The sequence below is a fragment of the Argentina silus genome (assembly GCF_951799395.1).
Source record: "Argentina silus genome assembly, chromosome: 9".
Lineage (NCBI taxonomy): Eukaryota > Metazoa > Chordata > Actinopteri > Argentiniformes > Argentinidae > Argentina > Argentina silus.
The window spans coordinates 17,194,095-17,207,943 of NC_139663.1; positions in this window are offsets into that span (position 1 = coordinate 17,194,095).

Genomic DNA, 13,849 nt, shown 5'->3' on the forward strand with positions numbered 1-13,849 from the left:
AACCATTGAACCTTCTACATACTGTATGACTATGGAACTGCCACTTGATCTAGGGAGTCAATATATTCTCCGGGCCCTAGAGATACCTAGCAGAGAATCATCCGCACTATTTATGTTTGTTTATTCAGACTATTATTAACATTATTCAACACTCAAAAGACTTAGAAACCTTCAGTATGTTTTTGTTGAACAGGGTCAGAGGTGCAACAGCAGTCACTATCTGTATCTGCATCTGGGACTTGAACCTTAAACGCTGTGGTCAGGCCCCCGGAGAGGGAGGAGAGGGTGAATATTTCCTCCGCCTTTAGAAAAAAGCTACCTCTCATTAACGCTGAATAAATCTCCAGGCCACTGGGACCCAGACAACATCTCAAGGTGCAGTCCCATTGCTGCCAAGGTCAAGGGCTACCTTGGAAATATTCTGTCTATGACCGTACTCCTGAGATCTATCTCGCTCTCATTCACACACACACTCACACACACGCACACGCACACGCACACGCACACGCACACGCACACACTTTTGGAGCTTAATGTCTCTTTTAGCAATAAGCCACCAGGTCATATATACACCACAAAGCCATCCTTGTGCTGGTTGGGTTGAGGATGTGTGTGTGTGTGTGTGAGTGTGTGTGTGTGTGTGTGTGTGAGTGTGTGAGTGTGTGTGTGTGTGTGTGTGTGTGTGTGTGTGTGTGTGTGAGTGTGTGTGAGAGTGTGTGTGTGTGAGTGTGTGTGTGAGTGTGTGTGTGTGTGTGTGTGTGTGTGTGTGTGTGTGTGTGTGTGTGTGTGTATGTGTGTGTGTTCGTTCGCCATCCACCACCTCTGAGGCATGGACACATCCAAACATCAATAGCCCTTTTCCTCAGGTGCCAGCCTGCTATAGCCTATACATATCCAAAAGCCATTACTGGCAGCTATGCTGGACACAGGTGGGGTTGGGTTACCCTGATAATTCCTACTGCGGAACACCGCAGGCTTTCTCTTTCTCTCTCCCTTCCTCCCTTGAGTGGTCTCAGCCTGAGTGGTCACTGGAGCATTGGCCAGGAATAGAACACCCCTCACCCTCAACCTTGTCTTCACCTATGGACCACGTGTCAGGATCAAGCCTTTCCCCCCACGCTTGACCCAGATCCTGCTTCTGATGTTCTGATAGGCTAGAAAAGTGGGAGGAGTGGGAGAAGCCCATTGACCTCTGCTTTCTCTGGTCAGTCCTAAGTGGCCAGCATCATGTTTATGGGTCATCAATTTTTTTTTATTATTATTTTTTTAAGTATTAAATGGCATATGTGTATTTCTCATTACCAAGGTCTGAAATTTAACTGTCAAAAGTTTTACAACAATACAACACATCCTCCATACTTATACTTTTCCATGATATAAGTATGTGCAGTCTGTGAGTCTCTTCTACTGAGAACAGCACTGTTTAATGACCAGGTAGAGGCCGCTCGCCCCGAGGCCACAGGGATAACAAGCACCACTCTGTTGGGGAAACCCAGTGCATCAACTTCAAGTGCACTGACATCGCAGAGCTTCTCAGTGCAGTGAGGATCAACAAAACTACTACCTACGGTTAATGGGCTCTCAATATACATGTGAACAAATACCCCTTGAGCCACAGCAGTGCTGAGAAACCCCTGTCAATCATCTCATTCCTACTCACACTCCACACTGGCAAGCCGTTTCATGTGGAAACCAAAGCACCTCTGAACATGGAAGGCCTGGTAAGAATACTGTATAAGCTTACTAACGGAATACGCTCCCCACCGAGAGTATATCATGGAGTGTGTATGGGCTATAGGCCTGGTGAGTGTGTTAAGAGTGTGTATGTGTCCCAACAACTCCTAACCACTCTCACAGATGCCTGGTTGGAGCGACCGGCTTGGCTGCTGGCCTTTGTGACCTGGCCGTCTGTGTTCGGCTAGCCAGGCCTGTGCGATGGTGGCAGCTAACAAGATCTCTCTCTCTCCTGCCACTTCCCACCTGCTTTGACTACTTAATGAGTTCAGGCCAAAACACACACACTGTCCCAGCAGAGCCTGATGAAATATGCATGCATGATCAGGATAGGAACACAGCACCTCCGATGCGGGTCAGAGGAGGAGAGGGGAGGAGAGGAGGAGGAGAGGAGAGGAGAGGAGAGGAGAGGAAAGGAGAAGGAGAAGGAGAAGGAGAAGGAGAAGGAGAAGGAGAAGGAGAAGGAGAAGGAGAAGGAGAAGGAGATTAGATGTGTCAGGAATGCTCCTGAGCCTGCTGCTCCCTCCACTGGTCGCCAGAGGCCGTCATAGACACTTTTGATTGTTGTCATTAAGCTTATTGGCCACACCTGTGCCTCATTAGTTAATTGCTATTTAAGCCATGCCCTACTGTTGTTCTGTGCCTGTGTTCCCTGTGAGTATCACCAAGATTTACATTTGATTTTTCCAACTGAGTCCTGATGACTTTCAGCGCTTGAGTCTGCCTAGTATCACGTCACAACAGGAGAGGAGAGGAGTGAACAGCCTCTAAGATATGTGAGTTTCCTAGAGAGGCTGAGGAGAGGTTGACCCTCAGCTGTCGGATTCCATACATTACATCACCATTGACAAGAGCTCCACCATGAAATGACCTCTACCTCCTGAAAGTCCTTCACCAGTTGCTGTATTTCAGAGCTACTTTCCGGCTCTGAGCAAGCACATGCCAAGTAATACCTCAAGGTTCCAATTAAATCTTATCATGCAAAGCTTTCCTGGCCCGCCTTAATAAATATATACCCAATTCATTATTGCGTGGATTTAGCAAACCCTTTTCCATTCATCTCCCCAGTAATGACACAAGGGGGATATAACAGTTCTCCTCTCTCTGTCCAGGGGGGCAAAGCTGGTCTCCTTATTTGACTCTGAGTAACAGCGGCCGAGGGGGTGCCCTGTGGTTAGCTGGCAGAGAGACAAGAGGCGTTTTGGATCACAAGGTGAAACAGAATATACATGAGAGTGAGACACATCCATATTCACCCTTAATCTCATAGCCCGCTCCCTGGCTGTCAAGAATCAACACTCAACACTCCATGCTACCGAATGAATAATTGATTTCATCCCGGAGGGAGGGAAATTCTCCTTCAGATTCTCATGCCTGCCTTCCTGCCTGGCTTCCTGGCTGCCAGTATTCCAGCTAGCCACTCAACTTCAGGACCGACCGACCCACCCGCCGTGGTACTCGATGCAGCTCTGGCAGAGAGAGGTCTCCCTGGGGAAATACAAACACAAACATTAGGCCACAAGATTTCCTTTGAAACAGCGATGAGCCATCCCCATCGCAGACCCCCAGACAGGCAAGTATCTGATTACTTCTCTGGGGTGGGGGGAAGTTCATTTCGCACTGGTGCTTTAAAGAGTAGACGCTAGTATGTGGGAGATGCTGTGCATGCATGCTTTACGTACAAATCACCTGTTAAAGCCACTAGCAGGGATGAGAATCGGTGTCCTGTAGTGTAGATAGCATAAAAACCGCCAGGGAATGGGAAACAGGAAGGTATGGGGGATATGGATGGTAAGAATCAAATAGCTGTGCACCTTTAGAAGTGTTAATTTTAGCGGTCCAGTGGGTTTTAGGTCGGTGTATCTCTCTGGACCCCTACCGTTTGTCTTGTCTGAAGGATGACAGGGCAGATTAATGGCGCCATCCAGCCCACTTCCTTTTGGCTGTTCCCTCCTTGGCTCTGTGCCACTCTCTGCAGCTCAGGGTCTACTGGGACACGACTGAACAGCACCCTGGAGGGGGTGGCAGGGTGCAACTCCCACAACGGAGGAGGGTTAGCATACGGTACTATATCACATCATATCATATCATGTCTTATGGAATAGAATGGGATGGAATAGAATTGTATGGAATTGTATGGAATGGTATGGAATGGAATGATAATGGAATGATAATGGAATGATAATGGTATGGTATGGTATGGTAGGCTAGGGTAGGGTAGGGTATCATGATTATCATATACATATTATTGTATCATTATCATATTGTATCATAGCATCGGTGACAGCCCCCTGGGTAGTATTAGATGCAATCCCCCACATGGGATAGGGGAGGGGCTCACACGTTACCCCCCCCCCCCCAGAGATGGGTGATTCTATTGCTATGGTTGTACCACTTAGCTTACTGTAGCACTGTACAGTAATATTAGCTGGCCTTAATCAGCCATTCAGTCCCTCACCCTGCCCCTTTCTCCTCTCTCCTGTCTGGCAGCCTACGTGTGACAGAAGCTCGGCTCCACAGGAATATTTTTCAAGAAGTTGCCACAATCTCTGCACCCTCCGGGAGCGATGCCAGGGGCAGTGTTCTATAATCAGGTCAATCAGAAACAGAGGAGCTTGCACCCCCCCCTCACCCCTACCCAGCATACCGCAGGGCAGCCACAGAGGCTGGTGGCCCGCTACGTGTGTGTGCATATCTAAGAGAGCGTGATCTGATAGCCGATGTAAGCAGGGAGGGAGGGAGGGAGGAAGGAAGGGAGGGAGGGAGGGAGGGAGGAAGGGGATGTTTCTCCACTAACTTGACAGGAGCAGGTGAGCTATGAGGTAGAGGCACCAGACTGATCATTATTTGTAATTGAAAAGCAGGAAGTAAACAGTGGCTCTCACGCATACCAATGAAAGAGGATTAGACATCAAAAGCTCATTCACAGCCGCAAAATGTTTCGAAAAGTTGGCCACAGCATTTGAAGCACTGTTCCGTTTAAAAAAGTAAACGAGCAATAAAAAAAGACAAAGAGGAGGGAAAAAAAAAAAGCTGCAACCCAAATCATATTTCTAGGACTGAACAACTGGGATTTCCACAGGAACACAACTTCAAATGAAAACAGATTCTGTTGGGAACTGTTTTGTAAAGTGTGACGTAGGTTTGCTGCAAAGCTAAAGATATGTAGAGCAAAGGAATCCTCCGGACTGAATGGAACACTTTGATAGCAATGTCGAGAAAATGAATGGTTTCAGAGAGGTGAGTCACTTTCACCTCCATCCGACAGACAACCTTGACAACCGACATCACAGAATGGCCAGAGACAGCTGTGGGGATGGGGTTGGGGGGGGGGGGCAGAAGAGAGGGGGAGAGCTGCAGAGCTTATTCTAAGGACACATACAGTAGATGGAGAGAATAGTCCGGACGGACAGACAGATGAATGAGATTTCTCATTTGTATCTTTTATTCGAAAGTTCAAGGTAAACAGGTCTCAATAAAGCACTAAAGAAACAGCACTCAGCAAAAAGTAATTTGTTGATGGAATGATGGCAAGAGGGCATGAGAGAAAGTTCTCTGAGAATCTCCAAGAAATGACTAAAAGCTACATTCCTTTTTTCCTCAAAGCACTTACTGTACAAAATGGTTCTCTGACCTTAACGAGGGCACTGTCTATTACGGTATGCTTTCATTCCGAGACAGGATTTTTTCCAATGCTGTAGTACCTAGATCTTAGATTTTACCGAATGTACAAAAAGTCGTGAGACCCAGTCAAAGGACGACAGTATAATGAAAACAAATGGCCTCGAGAGAGATTTTTCTCACCTGCTTCAAGGTAAAGACTAATCTTGGATTATTTACTGTATGTAACATTTACTGCAAACTGAAGTAGGTCATGCACCTTACTGTAAGTATTACTGTCTAAAGGACCACTGTACTTACTGTAGCTGGCAAGCTGTCTATTTGTAAGTAGTAGTGGACACAAAACATGCTATACCCGTGGCTTGGATTCGCCCATTTCTTCATCATTAAACGACAGTATATAACAGCCTCAGTCAGTTCATGGGCCTCATTGGGCCTCATTAGACCTCATTAGACCTCATTAGACCTCGTTCTGAGGAGAACTGCATTAGGAATATGTATACTAATGTAAGAGAAAACTTTTGTTGTTGAAAATAAAGTAGAACACCCAAAAGCTTCTGCAGAAAGCCTGAGGTGACTTTTAGTGCTGTGAAAGGAATGTCAGTCAACGATAGATGGAAAAAAAAAAAACCCGGCGAGAGGCTTACAGATCATTTCACAATATTAAAATGCGCCTCCAACGTTCGCTGAGTGTTCATTCACGTCTGTCAACTGAGTGCGTGCTTGTGACTGCTTTTTCTCATGACTTGACGCAACTGGCCCCATCATCCCTATCACACACACACACACACACACACACACATACACAAAACACACACACAAACACACACACACACACACACACACACACAAACACACACACACATACAGAGCCTGCGTCACCAACGTCCCGCTCCCATTAATAATCCATGGCCTCAGAGAGCCAGGGAGTCCTCCTGCACTGTAGGAGTCTGTTAACTAAAACATGCCACTAAAACTGATGTCAAAACAGGACACAAAAGTTTCCATAAACTCCGGTAGGAGGACTACGACTGTATATAACATTTTCACACAGACATTCCAGTAGTTTAAGAGCCTTGGCCTTCATCGTGCAGAGAGGCTGAAAGTAATACACGAGTGATTCTGAGCTGGATGATTTTTACCTAAAAGGATGGAAATCAAAAAAAAGCCTGGCAGTGTGATGCGCACGCACGCACGCACGCACGCACGCACGCACGCACGCACGCACGCACGCACGCACACACGCACGCACCCACGCACGCACGCACGCACACGCATATGCATGCACACACACAACCTCAAGCCCACACAGTTGACCCAGCATGCAACCGGGTCGAAGAGACATGACCTTATGGTGGCGGTGCCTTAACACCTGGCTCCTGGCCCATCTTCTCTAGGTAATCAGCTGTGATCAATACTGACGCTCTCGCTCTCCCTCTCTCTCTCACACACACACACACACACACACACACACACACACACACACACACACACACACAGTGGTGATCGATGCTGACACACAGAGAGACAGGGACAGAGCAGACCTCCATCAGTGACCACTCTCTGTGGACTCATTGCTTTGAGAGGTCAGGGGATGACAGGGTCACCTACAGCACCACTTCTAGGAAGGTTCCTGTCAATATGACTCAGGATGGCTCTGAGCAATCTCATTAGCGCCCTATATGGATTCATGTGTCTTTTTTTTTTTTTTTTTTTTGCATAAAGGGAGACTCTGACATTGAATGGTCTGATTCACCTAGAATGGAACTTGCTTTTAACAATGTCCCATCTTGTGCTCTGCAGCACAGCGCCACAGCACCAGGCAGGTTCACACTCTGTCTCCCTGTTGCTGAGCTAATGAGACCACTGCAGTCCGACTGTGTGTGTGTGTGTGTGTGTGTGTGTGTGTGTGTGTGTGTGTGTGTGTGTGTGTGTGAGGCACCCCCCCCCCCCTTCTGCACCCCGCCCCCACCCACCCTCTATCTCCTAGCTACATTCCCACACACACTGTTCTTCTCCTCCATTGTCACGCTGTCTCCTCTTTAGCACAGAATAAGAACATGGCTCCTCATTACATGCAGGGATTGGGATGTCAGAGAGTCCCTGGCAGCAGAGAGAGAGAGACCGAGAGAGGGGAGGAATGCAGCTGGCTAGGCCAACATAGGCTTCAGTATACACAGGTGCCAATGCAGTGTGTGTGTGTGTGTGTGTGTGTGTGTTATAGGACAATGTGGTAATGGCTCTGGCCTCAAGTAACAGGGTGATGGGCAGGGGGCAGGAGGGGGGTTGCTTTAATTGATCAATATAATTGATCAAAATACCGCATTGTCCGCCTGGAATTCCGCCGCCTCTACATGGATGCCGCAGCCGCGCTACTCGCTATACGGCTTTTCACTGTCTTGGCGCCCCGCTGGTGGAACGAGCTTCCCACTGCTGTCATGACCGCAGAGTCACTACCAATCTTCCGCCGTAGATTGAAGACCCATCTCTTCAGGCTACATCTTAAGCATTGTGACTGCCAATAGCCCCTGGTCCTGGCATAGATTACTTTTTCTTATGATGACTTATGGATAGATGATTCACTTACTTAGACAAATGTATTTGTTGTAAGTCGCTTTGGATAAAGGCATCTGCTAAATACCATAAATGTAAATGTAAAATCAATAGGCCATTGAAGACATTTTCTGCCCTATCCCATTCGCTAACTTGGGGGGGGGGGGGGGGGGCACTTTCCCTTGATTGATATTGAGTGCTTGGATGAAGTGATCCATTTAAGTGCAAATAGACTAACTATCTCTTGTCCATCTAATTGACGCTTCAGTGTGAGCCTGGATGATTATTTCACTAATGGGCTACAGCCATCATACCGTCGCTGATATAATCAACCTTCAATTAATGTCTCTAACGAAGTGGGGATGACACCAGTTAAAATGACCCCATGTCAGCGCAGAGTGGAACACTAATAAGACCCTATTAAGAGGGTAAATACACGCTATGCTCATCGTTCTTGATGGCTGGCTCTTGAACAAGATACATTACATCACATTGATCTGCCATCTTTTGATGAATGGCACCATTACTGACTTTCTCTCATCATGTCATGTCATGACCCGTCCCATTCACTTCAACACACACACACACACACACACACACACACACACACACACAAAGAAAGAGACTGACTTGTGCCTCCTCAGGGAGAGGCCCATGTACTGCTTCATCTGCTGCAGGCCGTGATATATGATGTATGAACATATAGATGTATGAACACGCGTCAGTTCTTTGCCACTGCTCTCCAACTCCATGCTCCGAGCTGACTGCCTTGCTGCGTGTGAGAGTCCAGTGGATAGATGATCCATTAGTGAGCTTAATTACCCCAAGCCTGTAGACACTGGGCTGCAGCAGCAGAGACAATCTCTGTCATGGCTACTTAAACAATAAAGACAGGATTACGTAGCCTGCACACTGTGTCTGCCACCGTCGGGGGAGGAGAGGAGGGGAGAGTAGAGGAGGGGAAGGGATGTGGAAGGGATGGGGAGAGGAGAGGAGAGGAGAGGAGAGGAGAGGAGAGGAGAGGAGAGGAGAGGAGAGGGGAAGAGTGGAGAGAAGAGAAGAGAAGAGAAGAGAAGAGAAGAGAAGAGAAGAGAAGAGAGGAGGGGGAGAGAAGAAAAAATAGGAGGCTGGCACCGGCAGTGCCTCCCTCCCATGAGCATTCTGGAGAGTGGAGTTCAGGGTGACATGAGGTGAGTACGCAGGTAGCAGACTGGGGCTGTGGCACTATAGGGGATCATGGTACTTTTCCTCAACCTTCTATTCACACGTGGGAATTAAGGACTCTATACTTCACAACAGTATAGTTTGCAGTATACTTTCCTCCAATGACTCCATAAGGTCATCTTTCCAGGGCAATTGCCTCTGTCCAGGAAATGTTAATGTAAATGTTAAAGTTGGGTTTTCGACTGAGAGTAGTCTATACCCACCAGTGTGTTCCTCTGCTGCAGTGCTGTATGTGTGGCTCTGGGAACCCAAAAGTTTCAGTGCAATTAGGCTCCCTCTCTGACAGGGGTGGAGCGAGGGAACACCTGCTGGACTAATGATCCAGGAAAAGGGCCTTTAGTGGAGTTGGGGGGGTGTGTGTGCGTGTGCACGTACGGGCGTGTGTGTGTGTGTGTGCGTGCGTGTGTGCATATTGTGTACGTGTGTATGTATGTATGTACGTGTGTGCGTGCATGTATGTGTGTGTGTATGTGTGTGTGTGTGTGTGTGTGTGTGTGTGTGTGTGTGTGTGTGCGTGTGTGTGTGTGTGTGTGTGTGTGTGTGTGTGTGTGTGTATGTGTGTGTTTGTGTGTGTGTGTGTGTGTGTGTGTCCATCCATACTGTGTAAGTGTGTATGTATGTGTGTGTGTCTACATCCACATATCCAAGCAAGGTGACTTTATCCAACTGCCGCACTGCTGTGCCTCTGACAGATATACCCCGGACAGACAGAGAACATATTAAACCTCTCAGGAGGATGCAGAACTTCTCACCAACCATGAGAGAGACATCCGTCACCTAAAGGTTGGGTCAGAGACACAGGTTATCTGACAGGTCCCCAACGCACACAGGGCCAGACATGAAAGAGATACTGAACAGTGAGGTTGTGAACATGCTTATCACGATAGACATTTCGCCAGCTCATATTTCTCTTCTCTAGAGACAGTGGCAGTTGAGTCTTGACACAAAGTCCAGGTAGTTCTGGTCATAGGTGGAATATGTTGACTTGTCATACTGTGGAACATGTGGTATAGTCAGGGACACATCACGTGATGTCATAGGACATCATGTCGTCTTGTGTAGGGGCTGTGAAATGAAAATGTTTCGGCTTCCTCTGAGCTCTCTGAACAGGTGTTAGAATTGTACTTCCAATACAAAAGTATTCATATGTGCCTCTCAACTTTCGCATAGTATCAACCTATCAATACAAAACACAACGCAGAGACTAAATAACAACAGGTGCGAGGGAAAGGGAGGAGGGGGACTCGGACCTGTGGCCTCTGAGGTCAAATTCCATTGCAAGTCTATATAGTTTCTCTGGGAGATGAGACTCAGAGAGAGAGAGAGAGAGAGAGATAACCTGCTAGCCTGAAACATCATTTCTCTGGAACATCGGATAAAGTATCCTCTCCAAAAGACGTCAACCTTCACATCTCTTTATCTCTCTTTATCTCATTCCCATTGCAAACCTGAAAAACCATTGTGATGCTGCGGAAGAAATGACACAACCGTCTAACACAGGTTTAAAATGAGGGTAAAGTTGAGTCCTCTGCTTCTCAAGCGTGCATTCCCAGGCTACGGGTTTTAGAGCGGGGATCTGGGCGGCCTCAGCACCTGACAATCTCCGCTGCAGGGCAGAAGGAGTAGCGTTATGTGGATTTAGCCAAATCTCTCCCCTGGGCCCGGCTGGCCCCCCTGCTGAAGATGAGAGGTAATCCAACCTGTCACATCAAAGGGGGAGCGTCTCTCTATTGTTTCCTAGGCAGCTGGATGACAGTGTTTATCTGTGGGGTTTTAGCCTGGCACACTTCCACACTGAGCACCGTACTCCACTCAGGGTCATTAGAGGACTGCTGGGAAGCTATCATGTGCCGCATACACGACTTTTACAATGGTAAAGAAAATAACACCCTCGAAAAAAAAACATTGAAAACAAAGATGGTTCCGAAGCCTCTTTGCTGTAAGCGCCGCTCAGGGTCGATAGAAGACTGCTGGGCAGATATCATGTGCTGAATTGTTACGACAGTGTAACAATGGTCGATGCGGTGTAACAATGGTCGAGGCAGTGTAACAATGGTCGATGCAGTGTAACAATGGCCGAACGTATCCAGGGAAATGAACCCACCGCGTGATCTATACTGTAAATCAAAGTTCAGCACAGCAGGTCAAGGAATCCAGAGACATCAATGACAGGTCATTCAAGTCGTATACTGAGCAGAATACATTTGGATAGCTGTATATTGTCCAGCTTCCCCCATCCCCTTGTAATGCCACTGACTGGCTAATGCCAAAACCAAGCAGCCCGGCCGAAACCTGGCACAGGCAAGGTGAACACTACAGCTGTTTTCAACCCTCATGCGGGGGTTGTGTCTGCCATCATGACTTTCACTTCCTATCCACACCACAACACCATTGCAGTGACAAGCTGGTTAGTCTGCTTCGCGCCATCGTTGGCGTGTTCTTCAAAAGCCTGGGTCTCGGGCTCTCAAAAAAAGAACCCCCTCAGATGATGAGAGGGAGACGTCACAGTGAGACTTGTCACACAGACAGTGACAGTGCCTCTTGTCACAGCTGATGAAGCCTGCTGAAGAGCTGAGCTGTTCCCAGGGGTTAGGAGACCGGATGTTGCCTGTGGAGCAGCTGAGGAGACAGATGCTGAAGGTGTCACAAGTGAACACCGGTGAACAGGACTGAGAGACACTCGTGTGGCTGCTGGAGGAGCTGGGTGACAAGGCACACCAGGGGAGGCTGGTGGAGGTAGAAATTGGAGGACGGGCTCACCGTAATGCATGGAATGGAATGAGGCATGGTATGAAACCCTGTCCGAGAGTACAACTGGTGGTACAACTGGTGCTCAATCAACCCACTTGATTGAAAAAAAAAAATACAAAGACCCTTATCCAGATACAGTAAACACTGAAAGTGTGTCTTTGGCCTAAAGGAGTTTCTTGTCAATATTACAAGCTGTCTCCACTGAATGACAACTCTTTAAAAGGGGGAGGACATCTTTCACTAAAATCTGTCAATGGCCAACTTCTTCCACTAACTGTTGCATCAGTTAGTCTGTTAATTAAATTCCTCTCGGGTCAATGCTTAACCTGAGGCTTTTCAGGTGAATGAATGAATCACTGTTGTTACATCAGTGATGGTAGTATACTATGTGATATTACTGAGCAGTAGCCAAATGTATGACAGATTTGTCCAGCCTTGCAGAGGCGTCCTGCAATGCCCCTGCATGCGTGAGTCACCTCCGCGAATGATCCTGAGGCCTGGTACAGTCAAACACAGTAATCCCCTGAATGACATTGGCAGAACAGCGGTGTGGTATAGCAGCAATAATCCCAGGACATTGGCTCTGACCCTAGTAGGTCACTGGCTAGGACCTTATGGATGTCACTCTGTTAGTCAGGTCCATACACACACAGCCAGATCATTATATAACCTCATAGGTGTAGTTAGGAGGGGGAAAATCGCCGTCCGTTAAACATAAATCGAGACAGCTTGTACACCTCAATCGATCCTCGATAGATCCCTTGTAATTTCAGGCCGTATATAATGCAAACAATTCGTGAAAGGCTAAAAAACATTTCAAACAACTCAGAGTAAAACAAATTTGACGGTTGACGCCAATATTGTGCAGTAGGAGGCAAGGCTGTTTTACTGGAGAGCGAGAGACACCTCCACAAATATGCAAATCCAAAGTAATTGTATCGAAGAACCCAAACAAATGGCCAGGGTTCACTAGCTAATCCCTCAGTGATGGATCAGAGCTGACAGCACAAAGGCCTTTTTCCAAGTAAACAAACTACATTGGATTTAGGGACACAAGAGCCCTGTAAGACTAGATTCCATTATTGCAGTATTTGTAAACTGTTCGTTTTCATTTGGATTTTCTCAGAGAAATGTAACCCTGTTCTAACACACACACACACACAAACAAGATCATCTCTTCTTCTCCGAATTCGTTCCGAATAGTTTCCGAGTGATTTCCTTTCACAGAAATGGTGCCTTTTAACCAGCTGTGTAATATCGGTGCACACACTCGCATGTTCGTGAGACCAACAGTATATTTCCCTGTAAACTGTACTGTATGAGTCACTGTATTTGCTGCATCGAGATTGAAATTCTAGGAGCTTTTGTTCAATGTGAATGAGATCAAACAGAGGCGTGATGCAGAACCACTCTTCCATTGTGGGTAATGTCATTACTCTGCCCACAAAGAGCAAATCTATTCAACCCACTGCCAACTGTAAATGAGGAGACTCAATTGCTATTCACTCGCTTTTATGTATATAACACAACATGCTAACAAGATTGTACCCCCCCCCCCCCCCACCTCCCCCCCCACCTCATTTCATTTAATGGCTGACTGATCCAATTTTTGCTTCACAACAAGGACATTCTAGTGGCTCCGACCTTGTGTTGATGAGTATGTACTCAGGTATTAAGACTGGGAATACACTGGAGCAGTCAGTTCCAAGAACTGTATCCTCAAAACATTTGGCAGACAGTGCTGGGAACCCTCATCATAAACACATTAATGGCTCGCATCATTTCACAAGGTCTCAAAGTCCCTCATTCAATATCAGTACGATCAGCGCTCAATTTTGCGTCCCCTCTTGTGCAGCTTCCTATACTCTGTGATGCCTGATTTCAACAGATTTGCAATGAATCAGTCTCCAATCAACTGTCACCTGAAGGAATAGATAAATATTCAATTGCATTGAAAGCCACAGGT